Raw genomic sequence first — 26,641 nt, 5'->3', positions numbered from 1 at the left:
CATTGGGAGAAGTCTTTATTAGAAACCTAGATTGGATGTAAGAGGGAAATGGTAGGTGACAGTGGATTTGATTTGATGTAGTTGCCGTGTCTTATTCCCATTTTGATCTCGACCACACTATGCTTATAGGATGACTGACCCTTTTTAGATGGAACAGCACTTTTTATGCAGATGGGTTCATAGAAATTTTTTAAATTTTTGAAATATTAGGTTTAATATTATTCTATTTGGAGATTCTTCTGCACTGAGTTTAACATGACAACTTGACAGCTCTCAAGATGTTAAAATTTGTAATGGAAAAATGTGGTGAGAAAAGGCTGAACATCTATTAACTACAATTTATGTATAGTTTTTTTTTAATATCACTGACACTTTTAAAAAGCATAACTATCTTTAATAAAGAAAACTGACCAGAAAAATGTCTCTAGATAAAATAAAATCTCAAACTCAAAATTCATTCAGTGCTGACAATTAATACTAATAAAGGGACAACAAACTACAACAAATTAACACTAATTACTCATTAGAGGTGTATTATCACTGATGCTAAAGTCACCCATAGTGATGCTAATGTCACTTGACAGGTTTTTTTCATCGTCTGTGCTATTGTGCGCGCAGATGCCACCTGTAGTTGCACACACCAGCAGTGGAATAACTTAATACTACCTTTGAATTGTTCCAGATAGGTTTATCCATGTTCACAGAGTCATGTGTGTGATCATTTAGAGGAGAATTTGACACCACAAGGGCTCCGGAGGTCCAGATGAGTGTCACTGTAATAAAGAAAAAAAAAGAAAAAAAAAGAAATGCTTCAATGCAGTCGGAAAAGAAAATTTGAAGTTATTTGCCTAAAAACTATGCATTTTCACATCATTTTGGACACAAAAAAAACAGCATAGGTTGTAGTTTTTCACAGTACTCAGACATTTGCAAGAAGAAAAGTAAGACAAATATGCTCACTGATGAAGTTGGCGCTATGTCCTGAAGTAATCCTAATTCAGAACAGGCTTAGAATTGATTTACATTTTAAATATAACTAAATATTGTTTTGAGAGCAGCAACAGTAATGTTTACAACAGCAAAGTCACTATATAAACTCAATAATATCTCACAGGAAACAAATCTAAAATGTCATTAAAATGAATGATGTTCCTGACATAAAGATACTGAATGAAGTTTAGAAAGAATGAAGAACACAGACATCAGTCAGTATCAGTCATTCATCTTGTTCTCTGTCCTCCTCCCTCTGCTGATGATGTGATTCACTGCTTCAGGTACCGCTGGTAGAGAGAGGAGGGGGCTGGTTTTGAGGGGGGACTGCTGTGTCAGCAGGTAGCTAAGTTTACAGGAATTAGAGTAGTTTTCATATACATGGCAAACTAAGCTAAACATTTACAGCAGCTGCATACAGACAGCTGTTATTTAAGCTTGTTCATAACACTTCGCTATTAGCTTAACAAGTGCGCTGTGGTTGAACATACTGGAGGTAGATGGGACAAGCGGACAAAGCAGTTAAAAATATTGCTTGTTTATGCTTGTTGAACAGGTGGTTGATAAATTACTCTATTTGGCTTTTTTCTTGCAAAGGTTGAACTTACAGTAACAAACATAGTTGTTACTGACTCGAGTAAAACTTTATCCTTTACTTCACCTGTTTTACTGTCTCCACCGCGGCGTGTCTGCTGCTGTCCGCTCTGCTCTCAATCAAACAACGACACAGAGAGCAGAGGGGAGGAGAGAGAGGAGAGGCTGTTTTACGACCATATATGATACCAGTTCCCATCTTGTTCCCACTGGTTCCAGTCAGCTGCTGGAGGTTGAGAGAGTGCACATGGTTTGTGTTTGTTGTGATTATAATGTACAAAGTGGTGCTGTGCCGCTGTTTAAAGCATATAGAGGAAACACTGAGAGGGCATTATTTCTGGAGCTCTAAACAAATTATTTTTTATATGTCACATACATGACAAATACAAACTAACACCAAAATTAAGTGTTAAAATATAGGTCTATGCTCATTAAAAAAAAACACAACTCAGCTGTTTTATATTGCTGTGCAGATTTGTAGATCAATATTGAACTTAAACCAAACAATAAATGGAAGTAGTGTGCTAATTCTTTCATTTACTTTTCTTTGTTCATGTTTTCAATACCTTGCAGGCTAAAGAGGCATGTTTTGTCTCAAGAGGTGTCTTGAGCTCACTGGGCACCATTTCCACATTTGACTGTTTTTGCCTGCAGATGAGTTGTAGCTTTGCCTATCCAAAAAGTTGTGAGCCAAGTTGCTTTCACTGGGCAGTCTGATTTTAGTTCTTTTGGCAGGCTCAGGTTTAGTTGTCTGAAATGTATCAGCTTTTCTTTGAGCTGTGTTTACTGTCACAAATCTCTGGCAGAGCATCTGTATCTAGAAAACTTGTGTGCTAGAAAGCTTGTTGTGTGACAATGACAAACGACAACTGTGAGTTGCCGCATAAATGCATATTTATTGAGGGTTTTAATATGGTAATGTTGACATATATTGCTTGTTTTCGCCGTTGTGATATGTCTGAACACATAATATAAAAACCAAAATATCGCTTTGTTTTTTTAAAGTGGTGAAACGATATTAAAAATGTATAATAAGAAAAGGAAAATACATTTCACCACCCACTGTGGGGACCACTGCTCTAAAGCCATCAAATCTGAAAATTTGAGGGGCACCAAGTTGAATGGGTGTAACGCCCTTGGACAGAGATGTGCTGATGTTTTTTGACGAAAATTCTAGTAGTTGATGGCAAGGCTACTTAGACAACTAATACAGAAATGATTGGAAACTCAGGGTTTTGAGTTTTCACCTCTCCTATTTCTGCATTTTTAAGAAACCTCTCTTCCTCTCTCCTCAGCTCATACTTGGCTTGTGTGAACAATATAGTTTTGGCAGTGTCAGAGCACAGGAGTTGTTTTTCCTTGATGTTTATTATCATAAGGAAGTTAATCAGAATGCTTTGAATAATTCAAATGAATTATGTCTTTCTAGATATATCAGTGTAACTAGTTCATAAATATCTCCAGGCATAATTTGATTGCCAGTGCACTTCCTTGAACAGAGAAAACACACAGCAGGGTTTCCCAGACTTTCCCTAATCAGATCTTAACTGGCAGGTTATGAGTTGTGCCAGACAGAAGAGACTGCCAGTAATTCTGAATCAGTAGAAGGAGGAGGTGCTTTGAAAGCGAGAGTGTGTGTTTCTCTTTCTCTAGAAGATAGGACAGAAATGTTGCATTTTGATACTCCTTAACCTTTATAGAAAAATATCAATCTACTTCTCAAATTAGATTCTTGGAGGTCCTGCCAGTCAATTGCACTGTTGCTTTGATTAACTCCATTGTGTGTGTGTCTTGTGAGTGCACTCGTGGCTTACAGGTGGCCAGATCAGGCTGTGCTGCTTGGGGTTGCAGCACCTTTTGTTTTTCCAATTAGGAGGAAGTGGATGAGAGGATATGGAAGGTGTAAGGAACGGAAAAAAATAGGATATAAATAGGGGTAAGGCCCACTGAGAAAGAGGAGGTGAAGGATGCAGGAGGAGCTGTTGAGGTGTAATAAGTCAATACGATCAGGAGGGGTTAGAAGTATCTTGGTTGAATAATAATAAAGTTTTATTAACCCTTGAATGGTGGTGGTTGCCTTAAGTCAACAAAAGAGAGCTCTCTCTCGCTCTCCTTCTGTGGAAACTTTTCTGAGCAAATAAACTGAAGCTGTAACTCACAAACACACTCACACACATGCACCATCACCACAGTCCCACAGTTCAGCATCCTCCGCAATATCTACACACCCTGTACCACCTGCATTATTGAAATATGCCTGTCACTGCCAAAGTAGGGGGGCTAGGCCCAGATCAAACTGCAGACAGTGTGACAGAGACAGAGGGAGGCCCTGCTGAACTAGAAAGACCTAGTTCACAGCAGGACTGTGAAAATTACTTTTTGGCAACACTTTGGGAAAACATTTTTTTTTCCTGTTCTTGTTAAAGGAACACTTCATCCCAGATAGGAGATTCTTTCATCTTGAGTTAAAAATCTATGAATGGAAGTTTTTGTGACAATCAGGTAGAAAATTGGCCCCTGCCATCCTAAGAATGGCACAGAAAACATACTGAACATATTTCCAAACCACTCATGCAGAAAAGTTGGATGAATGGTAATTTTAGTGTTTCATAGCAAGCTACCATGGAAATGGGCTAATTCTGTTTATATATTGCTATAGCCAATAGATATTGCGATATGTGCTTAGTTGCTTAGAGACATTTGATTGTATTTTTATGTTTTTGTGAAATTCTAAACAGTTTGATCCTAGAGAAGGCCAAGATCGATCCATACAGATCTATACAGATCTATATATCTATGACAGAATAACAAACTTTGTGGAAAAACTGGAATTATTAAAAAAAGTCTAAAGGATGCTGCAGTGAAAAGAGTGACTGAGTTTGACCATGAAGAAAGACAAGCAGAGTGACTTAATTCAAATATTTCAGCACCATGGAGAGGGACAGCAAAAACACTCAGAAGGGCACTTCAAACATTTAAAGGAATAGTTCAACATTTTGGGAAATAAGCTTATTTGAAGTTACATGAGAAGACTGATACATCCTCATGTCTGGTAAATATGAAGACACAGCCACTTAGCTTAGTTTAGCATAAAGACTGAAAACAGGGGGAAATGGCTAGCTTGGCACTGTTCAAAGGTGCCAATATACCGCAAGTTGTTTTTACATTTTGGTTTTGTACAGATTAATCAAATGAGATATGATTTATTAATTAGTTAGCTTTAGAGCTACTGGTTTAGTTGAATTAGTTGTGAATTTGTTACCTTTTTAGAAAGAGCCAGGCTAGCTGTTTCCCCCTGTTTTCAGAGTGGTATCAATCTTATTGGCAAGAAATAGATAAATGAAGTATATTTCACAAAATTTTGAACTATTTCTTTTACAATGCTTATCTTTATGTATCTCATCTAGGTATAACTAGATATTTGATATACACATACATGTATCTAACAAGGGAGCAGAACCAAACTGACAATTGTAAGAGAGTGTGAGAGTCCTCCTTTTCTTCTCTTGTACCTCGATGGTGCCAAAACTGTCACTTTGTTTTCGACCTGGCAAGTGAGCACAGCTGTTCAACTGGCAATCTGCTGCTATCACACACAGTTGGAGAGGTGAGAGGCAGGGACTGGAAAGAAGTAAAGAGGAAGAAAAGAGAGCAGAGCAGGAAAGCAGAGTGGCAAGCAGTTAAGAATAAATGAGAAATACAGTGAAGGGCCCGTTTTCGCGGATGAAAAGAGACAAGATGGAAGAGAAGGAGAGAGGCATAAAGAGGCACAAAGTGAATATAATAATTTTATTTATAATGAACTTTTCAAAACAGGTTACAAAGTGCTTTAAATACAATTAAAAAGACAATAAGCAAACAGTTATAATAAAAAAGCAAGTCAAAAATAATGAGTTTTTTAAAGTGACATAAAAGAAGAGAATGTGTTAGCTTCCCTGATCTCCTCCGGCAGGTCATTCCACAGCTGAGGAATCCAAACAGAAAAGGTCCGGTCACCTTTAGTTTTCAGGTTTTACCGAGAGGAACAACCAGGAATGACCAACCAGAGGATCTCAGGTTGCATTCAGGTTTGTAAGAGGTCAGGAGATCAGCTATGTATTCTGGAGCTGACCCCCTATGAGCCTTAAAATCATTAAAATTTTAAAATCAACTCTAAAACAGACTGGGAGCCAGTGAAGTGATTTTAAAACCAGTATGATGTGTTCCCTCCTATTGGACCTCGTTAAATCTGACTGCAGCATTCTGAATCTGCTGAAGTTTATTGAAGTTTTGCTGTGTGAAAACAAAAAAAAAGTAAGGTTGGCAGACAGACAGGAAAGACAGACGGTGAAAGAACAGTAAAGAGAGTGGCACATTGAAGGGGAAAAGAGACAGCAGAAGTGTGAAGTATTGAAGGAAAACCAAAACATGGATGGTGGAAAATGGAATGAAATTTTGCAAAAAAAAAAAAAAGCATTACCAATGCATTTGTTCGATGAATAACAACCCAGATTTGGCGTGACTGGCCTAGTGGTGCATTTTTTATGCCTTAACAGAAGCTGACAAAATATTAGGAATAATAGGTAACAAGGTCTTAAAACACTCAGCTGTACTGGATTCCTTCAGACAAAAAGCCACATTTTTCTAATTTGCATTTTCTTTTTTTTGTCAAAGATCTGTGTAAAAATTCATTTGACAAATGGATGAAAACAGGAAAGAAAGAACAGGACATGGAGATAGTGAAAGGGGGTAGACACTGATTGAGAATAACTGAGAAATGTCTTTGGTGACATGGAAGTGGTCCTCAGCTGAGACCTCAGTTCACATATTGTATGTGACTTTGTGTTTTGATTTTTTTTCTCTGTCACCACCTCCTCTGTCTTATAAACATTAACTCACCCATGCTCCTTTATTCTGTCTCACACATGTTTCCATTTTGTTATCATTGAGTAACATGTTGGGATAGATCTGAATTCTACACTTGTGTAACTATGACTGAATGCATTCAGTATTTATATTGAAATCTCTGGTCCTCACTGCTAACCAGTGAAACTGTCAATCCCTTCATCCATTTTTGAGTTGCCTGTTGTGGTCATGGATGCAGTGGCAAAAGTGCGAGCAGTGCAGACAATTTTTTTGTTTTCTTTGCAACTTCTTCCTCCTTAGAGATTCCCAAACATTCCCACTCCATCAAGGAGTTGCATCTTCCCTTGGTCCTCCCTCCAAATAGTCTTCCCCAGAACACCTCCAGGGGGAAGCAGCCAGGGGGGGCATCCTTACTGTTTACCTGAACCCAGCTAGTTAAAAAGTGAGTATATCTCCAGCCTTAGGCACAGCACTTAAGCATTGACTGATACTGACTGATGTCTGTCTTCTTCATTCTTTCTAAACTTCACTCAGTATTTTGATGTCAGAAATCTATATTTTATTGACATTATAGATTTGTTTTCAGTGAGATATTATTGGATTTATATAGTGACTTTGCTGTTGTAAACTTTACTGTTGCTTCTCTAGAAACAATATTTACTTATATTTAAAATATAATCAATTCTAATCCTGTTCTGAATTTATTCTTTTTTTTTTAAATAATTTAAAAAATCCAATTCTTTCGTAATGAAAAAGAACCAGTAAGAGTATGAACCGGAGTGATAAGAGTATGGATAAGATAAAGATAAAATCCTAATGATGACCATCCCTACAGCTGGTTAGTGGCTTCACTTGGACTTTGGGAGTCACTGTTCAAACCCCTTCACTGTAAGTCTCGTTTTACCAATGTTATTTTGTGATTATTATTTTTTATGGCACACAGTGTGATCACTCACAAAAATGTGAAGGATTAATCCAGGCCATAGTGCTGACATATCTGTTTCACTTCTTCATACTAATGTCTGAGTGTACTGTGTACTGAAACACTTTCTTTGATTAAAAAATAGTGCAATGTTGTGTTGAATTATGACAAATTCATTGATATATTTTCATTTCATTCAATGTATGATTAAATTTTGAATAGTTTCTTATTGAATTGTTGAAATTTAATTCATCCACCACCTGATTAGACACTATTTCTGATGACTAAATGTGCTTAAATTGTAAAACACAGAATTCAGAAAAATTAAGACAGAAAACAATTTGTGAATTTGTGATAAAATAAAACAGAATCTCGTAAAGATTAAGACAGATTTCATTGGGCCGTTCAGCCACCCTGTGAAGAAATATTATCTTGGCTGCTTGTCTGTGAGATCATTCTTTCAGTTACTGCCAAGAGCTTGTGATGATACGTGAGGGGGTTCAACGATGATTGACTGGTAGATCGCAGCCAAGGCACCTAAACGACAGTCCATGTTATAATTTTTTTAGTCATCATTTCTGAATAAGATACTGCTCATTCAGTCTTACTCACACGGGTATAATTGGAACCTTTAGTGTCTATTTTCTGGATGTGAAGTTTCCGTTTTCCAAGGATATTATTGTTTCACCTCCACATCCACTCCTCCAGCCTATGTTTACACCTCAAAACTACTAAGATATGATGCGATGCTCTTTAAAAGTGAGTTAATCAGATGATTACATTTTTATTTTTAATGGATACTAGAATTTGTAATGTCGCCTACATAAATTTCAAGGTTTATCTGATGTAACAGGACCTGTAGTTGTGCCAGCTCTGGCTATGGACTGAGAAAATAGACTCAGGAGTTGAGGCTGTTTTTCTGCATTAGCTGTACATCAAGAGCACTTCCAATGCATGCCAGAGCTAATAAGTGACCAGCTGGTGCTTAGAAACCAAGCACCTGAAACCTTGTCAGGAAGCCTGCAGTCACAGTCTAGTCCCTGCTACAAAGAAAATTCCTGGTGACAGCATGACATAAAGTACGTTAAAACAGGAGAGGACCATGGCACTTCTGTCCTCTCTATTAATTAGCGGTAGGTGTGTCAGTGCCAGAAGTGCAGATTGTTGATGAGTGTGGTCACCTGCACCTTATTAGTTTTTCTTGGAAATAAGGAGAAGTGTTTAATATAGGTCAGCATCCCTCCTAACATTTCTGTTGTTGGACAATGTAGTGTTTATAAAGTCAAGGCAGAACCTCAATTCTTTATTCATTTAAAAGAAAATATACTCAAACTGGCTTCATGCCAACACATTAGCACCAACTGATATTGATATACAATAACAGCTGGCTAAATGGATATTGATATACCCATTTACGCTCTTAACCAAAGAATATAAATATTAGTGAAGCTGCAGCTGCTACGTAATGAGCATGTGGCAACAGCATGTTTCTACCTTGAATGTGCATATGTGATGTTAAGATAGTTGATGCAAAGATAAGTTTGTGAAAATACCACTGTAGAAAACTGTTTAACAAGCAGCCTGCTGTCCCACACTAATGGCTTTATTTTTCACATGTGGGCAAATTTTTGCATCAAATTACCATCACAAGTTCTCTCCATCATAATGTGTGCTCAGCCAGCTGTGAGGCAAATGTTGAACATTGTTTTCTCTACATAGTCTACATATCAAATTACGGCTGGTCCAGCACAGTTCAGGGGCCCTAAGCCAAAGATGGTTGCCCCACCCACCCACCTGCTGTCACATCTGTATTGTTCAGCTTGCTCTGCGAAAGCATGATGTATGAAGTAACAATTTAGATATGACTCTGAATCTCAATGTCTTTGTGTTTTTGAATAAATACCATGGCTTATATGACTATAATTTATTAAAGCTGATATCTGTAATGTTTTCATGTTATTGCCCTCTGCGGTGGCTTCTAAAGCGTAGATTGACGAGTTGTTATAGATGGACGTCTTAAAGTGTACTTATTATTTATACCAGCTGTTGGAAAACTTGGAAAATGTACAAGCTAGTGAAGTGTGATATTACATGGCTCTTGTGTGAACATACAAATATGCTGTCAAATGCATCATTGTGCTCAAACACAACATAATGCTAGATTTCAAAATGTGCGTGCTTGTAGGGAAAAATAATATCCCTTAATATTGACTCACATTATGTTCGTTAAACCTGCATTAACAAACTTTTTTGGCCACTTGGGGGCAGCGAAAACAAGTTGCGAACCCAACAATGACATATCGTCATTTTTTAAGTTGATGAGGTGAACTTCTTGCTTATTTACATATCCAGCAGTTACGGAGCAACATTATTATTCATTTAGAGTTGTGTTTCTGTCCACTTAAATGCTCCACTGTGTTCACCAGCTAGTCGCTGACTGTGTCTGGTTCCTGTTTGGTGCTGAGCAGATAGTGTACAGTGGGTTTTTAGAGCTTTTTCTCTGAAAACACCTGCCTGCTATTGTTCTGAACAGCTTCACTCAAAGGTGGAGTGAAAAGCCGACCGTCACAGAGAGGGGAAGGGGATGGGTAGATGCGGTATCGTTTCACTGTGGAGATAACGGAGCATATTTTAATAATAGTCTTGCAATTGGTCAGTATTATGGGTCTCTTGTTTGTCATTCTGACAGCAGCGACACTACAGGCTAACCAGGGTAACCAGGCTAACGTTACCTTGGCTAAGCTAACATACCCATAAGCATGCTAGTGGTGCACTGCCAAAATGTTCTGGGTGGAAATCACGCTCTAGAATTATTGTTCCGCACGTCGGAGTAAGTGGATTATCAAACTATTTTGACAGATATTGTTTGGGTCATGGAGCGTATTCTTTGTACGACTGCATGCACCAAACTGTAACGTGCGTTCCGTGACCGTCTGGGACAAATACACGTGCCGTTACACCCCTAATACATTGTTATGAAAAATAACAATTATGGATGCTTTAAAGTGACTTATCACTTTTACTAACATAATGTAAATAAATCTCTCATTTGCTGTAATATTTTTGTACTGTGTGCTTTGAGCACCCCCTGCTGGCCAAATAAATACTTACAATGTAGAGGAGTTCTGATATTTAATAACGCGTTTACTTTGTCTAAACTTCTCTGACCTCAGATGGGATCCTAGAAAGTGCTGCTGGAAGTATTTTGGCTTTTACTTTTCCTAAACTACAGCTTCAGAATCCCACACTAATGAAAGTCCCTTCTTATCTATCCTCATGAATTTTAATACAGACACACAGATTACATTTCTGTAGATACTGCAAAGCCAGAGGAAAGAAATTGCCAAGATTCAGATTGTATGCATGTGGAAGAACACTTATTGTTTTCTATGAATATATCAGCAAACCCAGGGATGGATAAAGCAAAATGAAATTGTTCCCCTAAAAAGGGATAAGTGAAAATAGTGAATCTCAAAATACATCTTTTTTCCAAGATTCAAAGTTCATTATAAATCTACTTTCAAACTTTTATCTTTCGATTTTTGGGATGATAAATTGTTTGATATCCCTAATACTAGAATCTTAGTGTTTTCTTTCGCTACTTGTGTAGTGCATTTTGTCATTACTGGTTCCACTTGGGATGGAGGAGGACTATGTTAAGATTATAATAAAGACATGAATGATTTATACTGTGGATGACTTTTATCTAAATGTTTATATAAAATGATTGACGTGGCTAATAACCAATAACCTTGTGTTATAATTTTTTATAAATGTGCCTTAAAAACTCAGATTACAGCACTAATAATGACTCATACAAGCTCATTTCAAACTTCAATTTTTCACTTTGCATTCAAAAACAGTGCAGCTCAGTATGTGTTCTGCATAGCTGCTACTTTTGAGTCTCAACTCTTGTGGCCACCATACAACCTTGACCAAAATGTCCTTCACCGTCAGTGCCAACAACAGCAAGTTTTCCCATATTCTCACATCGCATCAAACACTTTTCTTTGTTGCTATGCTGATGGGGGGATGCCTATTTGTCTTGTTTAATATCCCCAGAAGATCAGATGCTCTCAATTTTTCCCTCTTTTAGTGTCAATGGCAAGGGGTCACCTTGTCCTTGAAGATGAAAACAAGTTGCACTTAACCGCCAAGCTGCAGCAGTGTGTCAGGAGATGCTTTGCTCTACATTTGGAAACCAGCTCAGGGACCTGGGAGAGCATCTTTACTAACACGACCATATATGACAAGGGAAAATTACTGCCACTGAACAACTGCCAATCTGCGCGTACACACACACACACACACACACACACAGGCTTGTTTTGTGTTTTGGGCAAACATGGAAAGACATAAAACCACCTTCTGGCCCTCTCATCTGCTCCCGTTTGGCTTTTCCCCCAATTCATATATAACCAAGAAAATAAAGCTGTTTTGTGACTTTGTTTTGACTCGTGGCAATTTCTCCAATTTCCAAAGCTCAATTACTGACCCCTTAGAGAAAAGGATGGAAAATGGCAAAGAAAGGCAGTGACCCCCCCCCCCCTCCATCTCAGTGGAGGTTCAACTCATTTTCGATATTTTCACCTCCTTTGGAGCAATGGCGTCCTCTGAAAGACCCATATGCCACAATGGTGGTGTGATGATACGATTTACCGTGAGTGTGTATGTGTGTGTTGTGTGCCACCTCTGCCGCTCCGAACACCATTTAGATTACTTTCACCTCATCAGCCCACACACACGTGATAGGGGCCACTGGGACATACTCTCCTGAGGATAGATGTTTTCATTGCAGCACACGCATATATTCCTTAGTGTGTGTGTGTTTGTATGTGTGTCTTGTCTCAATGTGGGGAGATAAGGAGAGAGGAAGAAAGAGAGAAAAGGACACTGAGGGTGAGGAGGAGAGAAGGCAGTGACTCGGAGAAATGGAGGGAACTACATAAACACAGAAAATTGTCTCTGGACATCTAGCAAGCTTGTCTGTCACCGTTTTCTCTTTCAGAGAAAAAGACTCCCAGATATGGTGATTACACAGTCTAAAAAGACACTTATTATGTATATGTAATGCATACACTAATAAGCTCCTGCTCCAGCATTTTCAAACAACCATTTTGGTTGTTGAGAGCCATCCATGGCAATCAAATGATTATTTCTATTAAAAGGAAAAGAAAAAAAAGAGATTTTCCCAAAGAAAGGACAGTAAAAACCAAAATGACTTAAATTCAGACAAATTAGGTTTTCTTCTGCCTAGTTGTACTTCAATTTTAACATGAAGTAAAAAAAACAAACTTACTTTTCAGAAGAAAAAATATCAGAATAGATGTTCATTTTTAACTTTATAAATAAAACACCCTCTTACTACATTCATTCTTTCCAATATGGAGACATCAAACCCGTATTTACAATACGTACATGACGAATATCCGTGACCCAATCTATTGTTTGTTCCATTTAAACAATATTCTCCTCTATCTCAGGCTACATATTCCATATCCCGGCAGCACAAACTTACCATTGAACCACAGAGGGCATCCAATCCATATCTCATGTTACAGCTGAAATTGGTGCATATACCGTATATGCATGCCCAACAGATATCAGATGGCTCAGTTATGGATGGCTTTGCTCTTGGGGTAACTCTGATGGCAAACCTTAGCTGCAAAATCAAGATTGGGACAAACAGAGGCCTGAAAGAGTTTGGTGTATGTGTGAAATCCAATAAGTTAAAGTGACTTAGTTTTGCCAATAATTCCCATAGTGCCCTCCTTGGAGACACAGAGAGAAAAAAAGTCATATACTTTATCAAGATAAAACCCAAATACTTGTACAACTCTGTAAAGTTTAGCTTTTTATCCCAAAAATAAAACTTATGCATGCTATTTAAGAAAATTTATTGTTTTGCTTTATAAAGTTTATAAACAGTTTGTTGATTAATCGATCTGATCAACAGAAAATTAATCACCAACTTTTTTGATAATACATTAATTGTTTAAGTCATTTTTTTTCTGACAAACATGCAAAATGTTTGGTTCCTTGATGGACATTTTCCACTATTCTCTGACCTTTTTGGACAAACAATTAATCACTTAGTAAGAAAATAATCAACAGATTAAATGATAATAAAAATAGTCGTTTGTTGCAGTCCTAGACAGGACATCATCAACATACAACAGAATACTTAACATTTACAATTAACATTAACAAGTGCAATTAAAGGGGGATTCAAACACCTCCTTATTTTGTCCCCAAGAGGTTTCCAAACAAACCAGAATTGAACTCATTTATTTTAACACATTGTTCAGGGACACTGTAAAGAGAATGTAATGATTTGTGAAATTTACCATTCACTCCTTACATCTAGAGATATGCTAGAAAAATCATATCTCTCAGCTAGCCCATCTGCATCATGGGAAATGCAATTGCTCCCAATATTCTTTACACTTAGTGCATGTGAATATACTTTATCTAGTCCACTGAAAACACAAAGCAGAGGCAAATCTGGAGTTGCATCTGTATTAGACTTCACTGCTGTGCCTCAGTTTCACACCCACACAAAATGCTAACTTCACTCTGAGCACCAGTCCTCCAAGGTTACAGGCAAAGCAATTTGAGGCTGTCAATCATATCACATCCATTGAATAAGAGTAATATTTTCTGTGGTGGCTCATGTTGCTCTCACCTCTAAATGTCACTGAGCCCCTTGGTGGTTATCCACGGGAAGCTCAGAGACGATGGCTCTGACTATTAGATGAATTAGACATTTTGAGCATTTTCATGCATCGTTGCCTCACTTCCCCTCATTATGTGTACTGGCTATATGTCCCCGCTTCAGGTGGGGGGATGGTGTGATTGAGGTGGATGTTGGTCAAAAGACAGGTTGATATGGGCTAACCAACAGTCAGACAATTAAGCAGGGACACAGTCTTCCTGTTTATGTTCAATTATGTTATTCCAGTAAGCATTTGATTGGTGGCAATAAATGGGGGATCCATAATGACATTTCTCTCTTTACTGCTTAGCTGCTGAATTTCCATAAATGGGATACAGAAATGCATTTGAAGATAAAACAATTTCAGTGTCATTGAGCATTTAGCATATGTCTGGTCGATTTGTGAAGGATCAAAGAAAAACAGATTGCACTCGTTATCACAACTCATTAAATCCATTCTCCTCATGAGAAATTGATTTAACAGATAATCTAAATGAAAACAGAGATTGACCTTCTAGCCAGCCTTGTTGTTCAGTGTGAACAAATGAACCGCTTGATGTTTAGTCTGCTTTTCAGAAAATGTTAGATGGACTGTGTCTGCTGTATTAAAATAAGAATCACTTTATTTCCCAAGTATGATAAATGCACATACAATTTTTCATTGCTGGTGCACAGACATCAACAATGTGCAAAGGAACATGACTTATATTTTATTTCATGGTACATAGACAACCATTCTTCCCATTCAGAGCTAGAGGGATTATACAAGATAGGCAATAGGCAGGACACAATGCAGCACATCTCACTCTGAAGATACTTTCGCTGTATACTGTAGGTATATTCTGTGAAAATGGAACATAAGGCTATGTATGTGCTTTTAAGGCAAGCAGTAAGCCATGGGAAAGCAATCTTTGCAAGGAATATTTATGATGAGAATGGAGGCCAGGCATCAGATGTAATGACATATTGAATCATTTCACATCACTTGCAAGGCAAACAGCCAAAGTCTGAGAGACAATTTACAATAGCTTGTAGTATCAGATGCTGCTATAAGATGTGCGCTATCTCTCATAATGCAAACTCAGATTCACGTACACAATGTTCTTCAGTGTTGTGGTTTCTTGAAATTCTAATACATTGCATGTTTACATTTCTCTGTATTGGGGGGACAGGAATCCTTTGAGCATCTATAAAAATTGCCTGTCTAGTGCTTTTGTGTGTTCCCATTTGTTCGACAAAAACCCAATACAGATAACAGCAGAGATCTGATACACTGGCTGAGTAAGTACTAGCAGATGATTTTCCACCATCTTTCCAACGTGTATATCACACAGCCATTTGTTATTCCTTGGACCAGCAGCTTCTTTCATGATAGCTTATGTTCTATCCCTCGATCCATCCCTCCCTCCCTTTCATCTGTCCCTTTCGCCAGCCCAGGGGGATCTATGGAGACAGCCAACCTCATTAAACTTACAACCATCAAGATAAGACTCAATTACTGCAAGCCTTTACATTGACATCCAAGATCAATATTGAACTAAAAAAGGGGGCGTCTAATAGTCTTATGTGCATGCAGCCAAAAGTGTGAGGGAGTGAAGAAGAGTAAAATGAACAAACCAGGTTTCCAATCCCCACCAGAACACAGAACACGCAGCCAGGTTTCCCATCCTAGAGAAGGGCTCAATGGCACACATTAAGAGAACACTGCCTTTTCAAAATGTGAAGAAAAAAGTATTGCAACATTAAATAGTGATCTGTTGTCACTGGGGAAATATTTACCTGTTAAACCATTCAAATTCAGATCAAAGTGCTTACAATTAGGGCTGAAGGAGAAATTCGTTTAATCCACATAACTATATACAGCACAATGTGTTTACGCTGTGAACACTTGATGTGCTGAAACAAAATGAAAACTCTGTGCAGTGTGTGTTTATTATAAAACTGAACTAGCCACCCATAATAACACAACATCAATGCTTCAGCATCTCAGCAGAAAGCATCTCGTCTATGCATCCAATCCACTGAGTGGACCCGACACAAGGTAACCTAAATGTTAGCTTTTAACGTAAATCAATGTGATTGCTAGTTGAGATGAACTCTAGTAAAGAATGTATGTTAATTATTATTATTATGATTATGTAATGGCTAGTTAAGAACCCAAATCAGTATGGTGGCTACTTATGATGTCCCTGAGTTTTGCTCAAAAAAATAACCACAGTAAATAAAATGCTGCAGTCAGTTTGTGAGCCTGACCTTCATTCATGTTATTATGATACACACACACACACACACACACACACACACGTGTGTGTTTGCTTTGGTCACTTTTGGGGACATTATATAGACTTACATTAATTTCCTGTAGAGTTACCCTAACCCTAACCTTAACCACTGACCCAAAATTCAGTGTTTTCTCAATTGGGGACAGAAGACAGACAGACAGACAGACAGACACACACACACACCCCCCTCTTAGTGATGCATAAAATACCCCAGAAAGCAAAATATCAGGTGGTGTCAGCAGAAATTGGAGCCTAAAATGCACCAATTCAATACAGCAGGTACATTCAGTTTAGTTTGATTGCAGTGAGTAGGGTCAGCAGGCGTAGGGCAACCCGTCAACATAGTAAATAAATGTACATTAGCCAGTCTTATGAACTTACAGCATGATATATAGGCCTAGTAATAAATGCCAGACAGCATTTTGAACATGATTGTCACAGACATGTGCCCGCTGTCCATGGTGGAGGATGAAGGCTTCCAGAAGATGATTTCCACTTTCAATCCCAGGTACACGCTTCCTTTGAGAACCTCCTTCATGAAAATGATGGAAAAAATGTAAGAAGGAATCAAAGGCAAGTATAAGAGCACCCTTAAGGAAACAGACAGCATTGCATTCGCAACTGACATTTGGATGAGTGTTGCTACAGAGATGTATCTGGGGGTGATGTGTCACTTTCTTGGCGAGGATTGGGAAATAGAGTCCCACAGCCTGACAATGAAGCCCCTTAGAGAGAGACACATGGCTGCAAATATTACAGAGTGGCTCGAGGATGTTTTTGCCAAATTCAACATTTCAAAATCAAAGCTGTTGTCCATGACAACATTGGTAATGTCACAACAGTGGTGAATATTTTGGCAGAAAAGTGTGGATGAACATCAGTGCAATGTGCAGGACACACCCAGAACTTGGTTGTGCAAAGCACTTTGAAGAACCACCAAACTATCACCAAGTATGTGGCTGCTGCAAGATGCCTTGACAATATCTGCGATATCTCTTCATAATAAGAACACATGCCAGCATATGCTATCAGGAGGAATAAACTGCCCCATCACAAAAAGGCCACAATCTAAAAAGACACCATTTTTGCTTATGTCCTGTCTTACTTTCTCTTTTGTATATATACTATTGTTCTTTAATAAAGTTAAAGTATTTCTTATCCTATTACTCAATTTATCAATGGTATAATTGGGAGAATACTCAATTACTAAAATAACCGATAGCTGCAGCCCTACTTATAGTGTATGTGTTGAGAAAATTTTATCATTTCAGGTTTATTATAGTTTATGATGTGGGTATTTCAGTTCCTGTTAATGTTCAGTTAAATAATTAATCAGGTTGTTTTGGTCGTGCCCAATATGCTAACCTAATAAATAGATCACACTCTCTGCTGTCTTCACCATGAAATATACACACACACACATTTACATACTCACTTTCGTTGTAACTCTCTCTGTAGCCCTGCTACTGCAGTGAGGATAAATAGCATATCAGAAATATTCAAATTGGGCTGTGCTTAGGGGAGCATGAAAGATGTATAACTCTGGTCTCCTAAATTCCTGCCCATCCATTAGCTTTTGTCCGCTCTTGCCACATTAAACTTGCACTGCCTTGATGTCTACATCTTCAGGTCAGCTCACTTGAGGGGTTGCTATATTTTTGAGAATTGTCAGAGTAGAATGGAATAACATCAGGGATGAGATCCTCCTTTTCTTCAATATAATGGCCTATTTTGTAGGCGTGCAAAAATATTTAGTTGGTAAAAACACATGTGTACAAGAGTAATTTTGCACTGTTAGTGGTGGTTCTCTTAGCCTTAACTATGTCATGTATGCAGCAGGCTATGCAAGATACAATCACTCAACTTAGCTCTACATAATCTCCCTATGTGAGGGTGTGAGGAAGTCTGACCAGAGTGGCTTGGAAGGTGGTAGGTGGCAGACTCAGACTTGTTGAATGAGTAAAGTATTATTTATTCTGTCCAATGTAACAAAGTGTCTCAAATAAGAAAGAAAGAAATACAAGCAAATCAATCTTATCTTAACTGGGTTAACTCAGGATAACTCAAACTGAGGCATGATAATGTGCACACAACTATGCTGTCATCACTGGTGATGTCAGTGAGAGTTTAAAAACAGGAAGTCATTGGGTGACTCCCCCTTTGTCTCCTGGAAAGCATGGTGAGTATGGTAAGAAACACAAGCTAATCTATAACTCAAGAAACTCAGCACTTAAATTAATAAACAGTAAGTGAACTTAAATACTTGTCTGTCTTGATTGAACCATAAATTCAGGTGTAAATGTAACACAATGCTTAACACAAACCAAACCCAGGATAAGGATACCCAGGATAATATGTGATAGCAATGCTAGAAATAGTGGTTAAACAAACAAATGACAAGTATAGAAAGAAACACAAAGTGTAATAGTGACAAATAGTGTGGTATCACCCACTCTTGATGTCACCTCACTATATGGGGCTAGGAGAGCTTGCAGGAGAACCAGGATGATTGTGTTGAATGCGGAGCTGAAGTCCACGAACAGGATCCTGGTGTAGGTTCCTGAACAGTCCGGGTGCTGGAGGATGTAGTGGAGGGCCATGATGACTGCGGACCTGTTGGCTGTGTAAGAGAACTGCAGGGGGTCCAGGAGTAGGTCTGTGATGGATTTGAGGTGGGACAACACAAGGTGCTCAAAGGACTTCATTACAAAAGAGGTCAGGGTGACAAGTTGTTAAGTTCTTTGGTCATTGGTTTTTTGAGGATGGGGATGATGGTGGAGGATTTGAAGCAGGCTGGCACATGGCATGTCTTCAGTGAGGTGTTTAAGATGTCTGTGAACGCTGGAGACAGCTGGGGCCAGATGCATAAAACTCTGTGTAGATTCCTGACTTAAACTATGTGTACACAAAAAGCCAGAAATACGCATATGCATTCTTTTTGTCAGATTTATAAAGTCGTGCATATGCATGGTTCTGTTTCATAAATCTCAGTCATTGGGGAACTGGGCGCACGTGCACGAACCTCATTTCCATTCCCACAGTTAACCATAAATGGATGAAGAAACACCCTGAACCAGTCGTTTTCATATCAATTTGCCACTTGCCCACCAGTCTGTACAGCTGTCAATGAAACAATTGGGAAAGAAGAAGTGCCGTTTCACAGATTGTGTTGAACCGGCGAGGTTCTCCAACAGCCAGAATAGTTGTCATTAAATGCGACCATTACACGCGGCTGTGAGGCTCTTTATACCGTCCATATCGTTAATTCATCACATGGACCTGTAAACCATCGTCGGCAGTGATCTCAGAAATGTAATCAATGCGTTTATAGCGCTCATATCTAAAGCAACTTTACAAGGTGTGATACAACTAAGGATAAAATAAAAAGAATATTAAGAGCAAAATAAAATGTTGACTCCAGTGTAAATTAAAAGAATGATAAAATCAAACACAAAATTAATTACTCAGTGTTAACTTAAAATGCACCTTTGATTGGCATTTTACAAATACCTGTGTAAACGCCAAAAAAACCAAACAAACAAAAAAAAATCACACGATCAGTGCAGCTGGTTGTCAACCTAAACAAACAATGTTTTACTAAAAGATTCCGTCTCTCACCTTATATTTCAATACTTCAGGGTGGAGGGAGAGAGTCTGGTCCGGCTGTTTTGTGGGTATTCTGTCTCTTGAACAGCCTGTTAATGAGGGAGGGGGCTCCGAGGTGGCTAGTTGAGCTGCGACCTGGTCCCCCACTGAGGTGGAGGAGCTGGAGATGATGGCTGGAGTCAGGGGGGATGTGTCAGGACTGTCCTTCCGTCTCTCAAATCAATAAAACTCATTCAAATTGTTAGCCAGGCGTGCAACGTTAATGGAGTGTGGGGCTTTAAGCTTGAAATTAGTGATCTGTCTGAGTCCTCTCCAGACAGAAGCAAAGTCATTGCTGTCGGAGTTTCTCAGAGTACCGTCCTTTAGCCTCTTTCACCACCTTGCTAAACCTGTATTACTCCTTTTTCAACTTATCCCTGTCCCCACTCCTCAATGCCTCTTTCTTTTCCAACCTTAGCCGTCTGAGCTCAGCTGTGAACCAGGGTTTGTAGTTGTTGTAACTCACCCTGGTGCATGATGGTAAACAGATGTCCTCACAGAAGTTAATGTAGAAAGTCACAGCCTCTGTGAACTCATCTAGACTGTTGGTGGAAGTCCACGCCGATCCATTATAGTGTCACTATAAGGGTGAAACGAAAATATAGAAGTAAACGTGAAGAATTAAACAAGTGGACTCAGGTTGGGTTGACAAGCTTTGTTAACATGATAACTGCACATGACAACTGATTAAAGATATTGGACACAACCTCTGGAATATTCTTTTTTAATAATGTTGCAGCTATAAGAAGAACATGATGTCTTGGAGTTTAATATTTTAACTGAATATAAGCATTATACGTCTGGTGATATTTTGTCTGTCACCAAGTCCCATTAAAAGACCAAAATCAACAGCAAATTGACTACTAACAAGTATTTCCTGTGTAGCCAAAACCTTGGCTTTTGATTATTCCTCTGAGCCATAGGGCTCCATTGTTCTTCAGAAACTATCAATGAACCACACTGTTGCACTGGGAGACATTTTCCTTCATCATCATCATCATATTGCTATAAATCGTAGTTCCCAGATGTTTTAAAAGAAAAAGGCATATATTTATGACCTTATAGGAACCAATGGGCTTGTGGCTGAGAGCCACAGACAGACTGGGGTAGTCAGAAAGTATTGAAAGACGGACTAACACGTTGGTTTTGGTCTTGCCATGGGATTTGTTACTGATATGATACTAAAAATCACAGCTCTAGAGATTAAAGCAATAAAGAAACTATAAAGAGATAAAAGACAGTCAATTAATAGACTGCTATTCAAAATTATGTGCTGACAAAACAACTTAGAAGAAAATACAACTATGTCTGCAAGATAATCTACTTTTTGGCATTCAAATAAAGTTTTGAACTCAAAGGATGCCAATGTGCTATAACAAGAAGCACACCTACATTATCAGCCAAAGGACATTTGTTTAGATAATAGACATCCAAAAATATGATATAATTGTGACAGCCATGAAATCTGGCCAAGTTTCACGAAATCTCACTCTTGGAATCTCATTATAAGTTTTTGTTTTATCCTTTTATGTTTTCCTCTCGCAGAAATAATGAATGCTCTTGGTGTCATCGCTGGTATCCAAGTGTGCCAGTGGGTTACCTGAAATCCATGTGCATTGATGGTAGTGGGAGTTTGGCAAAGTTCAGTGTGAGGTTGTACAAGTTCTCAAGCAACCAGTAAAAAGCTTGGCCGTGGGGTGGATTCAGGCAAAAAATGGTATCTACTCAAACAGCACCTTGGCTGTCTTCATTTTTTATGATTTTTATTGAGGCAGAAGGAAAGAAAAAAACGTGTGTCAGATATATATATTTATATATACACAAGATTTTCAAGCACACAGTGGGGAAAAATGGTGCTGCAGAGGCCACTGGGGAAGAGTAGGGGAAGACGATTGATGCAAAGTATGGGAGCTTTAGGTACAAACTATCTCTGGGTTCAGTGAGTCTCAGTGAGAGCCAGTGCACGGCTTGACTCCCTGACCAGGTCTCCTCCCAAGTCCTCCACACACATAATGGCGATTACAGGGTCCTTAAGGGACCACAAGGTGAAAGCAGCAACACTCCTGGCTCATCAGAAAATGGGAGGGAGGCATCAATGAAACAGGACCTTGTGGTTATTTAGGTTCACAAGCTGTTAGTGTGATGGCTTTTTAATCGTTGCTAATGGAGTTCCCGCTAACATAAGCACCCAGTGGGAATTTGGAGAGTGAGTCTGGCCTTCTCCATCCCCCTCCTCTCTCAATATCACTATCATTTCATGATATCTTGCCTCATGTCCTTAATTTTTTTCTTGTTTTTTTTTGCCTTTCCCCTCCTTGGGCAGTAATTATGTACTGGAAAAGGAGTGGCTGTTATTTTTAATGTTACTCCAGGTCTCTCACCTTTTAGAGAAGCAAACACAAACACAATATTCCACTCAGCAGCAGCCAGACTCACCCCAGGGCAATGTATTAGCCGCTGAAGTAGCTATTTAGAGTGAGAGTAAATGAGTCAAGGGAATGACTGCTGAGCTGAACATTTTGAGTTTGCAAGAACCAAGGACACCCCCGTCACATGCCTCTTACTCATGCTTTTTTTATTAAATAAAAAGACAGACAGGAGGAGATTTTTTTCAACATAATCTGTTTCCCCCTAAATCTACCTCTTCATCCTCTGCCACTCATTTCTACCTCAGTAAAGTGAAGGGCACCCTGCTGTGTCTCTCCTGCCCCCCCAACCATCTCTCTTTGTTTCTCTTGCTCTCTTCCTCTGAGCCTATTTCTCCACCTTTCCACCTGCTGGTGCTGACTGTAGGTAGAAGCTAATATGAGATTTGAATGCCCTGCGTTGTTAGCAACCCCCCCTCCCTCCCACACCCAAACCTCCCCTGCTGTGCTCCAAGTTGAGCCGTCAGACAGTCCAGGTGGGGAACAGGGAAGACACACTGTCAGGAAAACTTTTAATGCATCAAAGAAAAATGTCTGTTCTTGAACTGAGGAATGAAAAAGTGGGGGGAAAGCAGGTGAACACATGCACTTCTGCCACAAGAAGGCACAAAGTTGGAATTTTTTTGTGGAGAATGTTTGCTTCACAACCTCACCTGGAGTTTTACTGAAGAAGTCTTTGACTTCTAGTTCAAATGTGTGTCACCCTGAATTTTAGAATACAGTGGAAATGTACTGCTGCTTTTTGACAGTGTTCAGGAAAAGAAAGAAGCAGAATTCTTTCTATTACTCTGAAAGTAAATGGAAAAAACATGAACTCAGACCTCAGATGTTTGTGGGGGACCTGGCCTAGATTCCAGGTATAGAAAATGTTTTTAAAAGTGATGATATTTATTATAAAGCATAGCCTATCTGAGATTAAGATTAAAGGATGGAGTGTTGCTATCCTTTGTATCATAAACTAGGGTGAGGGTATATTTGGGAGCTCAGATTTGGATGTCACGAGGAGACCTGAACCCACAAATGATGAAATTAGCTAGATTACATAGTAATGAATCTACAGGACCATAAGACAACAGCCACCTCTATATTACGCTCAGTAGTTTACTCTATGTTGAATTGTGACTTATTTTTATTTCATAACTGACAGATTTAATGTCGTATGGTTGTAATTTTTATATCCATAAAATGTCACGCATTGCACTGTGGAATCATTAGCAAAAAGTGACTTTAATTACTTGAATTAACCTGTTTTTTGGTAACAAAAAGCAAAATGGTGTTAGCACACATTTAAGGGTGACTTTACTACAAATACTGTCCATCTAACCTCTACAGGGCAAACCTAGCCCCAGTGCTCTGGTACTAACTCAGCTTACTTAAGCATCTTCCTTTCGTACGCCTCAGTGGTGCATCCTCAGGTGGCAGCATGAACGCTGCTGCATGTCAGACCACAACACCAAGTCTGGCCTTAAGCTAGTGCTTGTGGTTTCCCATGGGATTTATTTGTACTTTCCTCAAATCCACCATCATGCCTCCATTTGCCATTTTTGTCCACCTTGAACATGTGCCAGTCTGTGTGAACTCCTGGAGAATTGCTACAGCTCCATCAGTCAATACGCTATCTTTTTTTTTCCCTTTTTCCTTCAGCAGAGACTAAGCTGGCAGGAAAAGCAACGGAATGTTGTCAAGGTGGCGAAGCATATTATGCAGCCGTCAGGAATTGTTGAATAAACATGGTCTAGCATGCTGTTTCCTCTAGTAGGCTACTCTAGTGGTGCTGTGGATGTGCTGGTGGAATTCAGGAAAAACTGTTTTTGAGGTTTGCTTAAGTGAAATCAGCTATAGTAAAAGGTACCATCAGGTTCTCTTAAGCCCAGTTCAGACCAAAGATTCACAATGAGACGAGTTGAAACTTGCAACTACTTGCAATGCGCCGGTCTGTAAAACCTGCCAGTTTACACCAATGCAACTAGACGTGATGGTGTATCATCTACATAGCAATGACTCTCTGTACTTCTCTTCTAACTGCTGGCTTTTCAGGCTTTTTTGTAGCTGGAGATAATTAGTAGTTCTTAAAATATGAATGAGGATAGTGATAGTGAGTTACTTACTACAGTTGTATTTCTAGTATTGATGAAATGGTGAAAACATGAAAAAAAAAGGAGAGGATCGAGGCTCTTTTTTCCTCCGTCCAAAACTCTGCCATTTCTATTAGCTGACAGTTTGCTGACTTGACCAGCTGACTTCCCTACAAGCTGATTGGCTGTTGAAACAAGTGACATGCCTTACATGAAACCAGCCACTGGCGACTTGTCACGGGCGACGCCGTCAGCCAGCTTCAGTCAAGCTGAGACGGGCCAGTTCACACCGATGCAACTTTTCCTTGCAGCATTCTAAAATGGTTTCGTCTCGTTGTGAATCTTTAGTCTGAACTGGGCTCATCCAGGTCCGGCCTCGCAATTTATAGTTGTTGTGTGTGGGGTTATACATAGTAATGAATACATTGGTACATTCTATAGGCAGATACAAGGGCCTCAATTTTATTGATGAACTCTGGGGTGCGTTGTTTACTTTGTGAATTTCCATCTTATCATGGAGGACAGGTTTGCATGTCCCTGTGACTGTTGGACTGTGCTGTCAGGGGTATTACGAGGTTTTCCACTAGTGCATACTATGTCCAGCAGGGGATCCAGGGGAGTGGGGGGTTGCGTTGCTGCTGCTCGACAACATAAGCTAAAGTTGTCTATCACACATCTTTAAGGCTGTATTCTTTTTTTTAAAATTTAAAGTAAAGATGTCAACAAACTTTTAAACATTTATTACACTGCTCTTTGAGCAGCTTTCTCTAGATGGAAGGTGTCTATCACTTTTAATAGGACTAGTAGGGCAAATAGTATAGGCTTGTTTTTACATTAGTTAAAATTTGTTTAAATAAAACTTGTACATTTGCATTATCCTAACTTGCATTTACATTTCACAGCAAGATGACATACTGTCTAAATATAACAATGCAATCTAATAGAAAATAAAGCATTTTTAAAAAAAGCTACTGTCCTTTTTCTTTTCAATTTTCGTCAGCATAGTCATCTTCCTCATCTACTTCCTCATCATCATAATCATCATCATCATCATCATCCATAGCCAGATCTTTTAGGGCTTGGTTGATCTGATACTCATTGCGTTGAACACTGTTTTTTTGTAAATAACTTGGACTCCTTCCTCCTTGTGATCTGTCACGTGAAATAAACATACATGAGCAATATGTCATTTTCGGGGAGCTACCGGGTGGCTGGGTCTGTAGCTATGAGGCTTGCTTTGGCTCAACCTGCAGAAACAATGCAGGGCTTCCACAATGTGGGGTCACCACCTGCAAGGGTACACATATGGGCCCAGTGCATCCTCTGTGCATGCAACACAGCCCATTCAGTTGAAGGCCTTGGTCCAGGATTATTGAGCCATGAAAATTAGGGTGTGGCAGTCTTTTATTTCCTGTTGCATTGTCAGACAGAGCTCATTCTTATTGTGTAATGACCAGACATTGGTCAGATATAGGCAATGGTTTAGCATTTGGTTCAAGCTGAGTTAGCTTCACTTTTAGGCAAGCTCTCTTGCCCCTCTTCTGCACATTGGCGGTTTAAACTGTTTGAAGGCAAACATAGGGCTAGGCTACACTGCTGGAATCTGTTGAGAGGTCTGACAGGTACAATCAGGTATCTTGGGGAGTTCTTGATGGCGCATTGAAATATATCTTTTCATACCTGTGTGAGATGAGGCTTATTTTGGTCTCACTAGTCACTGCTGCAGTTAAAGTCCTAAACACAGGATTTACAGCCAGAGTTTATTTTTATGCTGCAGCAATATTACTTCTCGTGAGTACCTCATCCCATCCTCTTGTTCTGGGGAAGCCATTTTCTATCCTTAAGATTGTAAACCTAGTGTTCAATTCAACTGAGGATACAAAATGGCAGCAATTACACCTCTTTCCCATGTCTTTCTTCTTTCAAATGGTCATTAATAAATCCCATCCCACCCCCAATTACCCCCAGCAGTACTTTTATATATTCACAGTATAATTCAAGGTATATGAGGTTATCTATATTAATAATCTGATCAAATGTCTCTTGGCAGCCATATTGAATATCCTCAAGGAATCTATTTGATATGTGCTCAGAGTCCATATCTGTTACATCATCTTGACTGCTGTAGCGAGATATTAGAAATCCAT

The sequence above is a fragment of the Thunnus maccoyii genome, chromosome 13 (assembly GCF_910596095.1).
Source record: "Thunnus maccoyii chromosome 13, fThuMac1.1, whole genome shotgun sequence".
NCBI classification, from domain to species: domain Eukaryota; kingdom Metazoa; phylum Chordata; class Actinopteri; order Scombriformes; family Scombridae; genus Thunnus; species Thunnus maccoyii.
The sequence above is the reverse complement of the archived record's forward strand: the minus strand, read 5'-3'. Positions refer to the sequence as shown.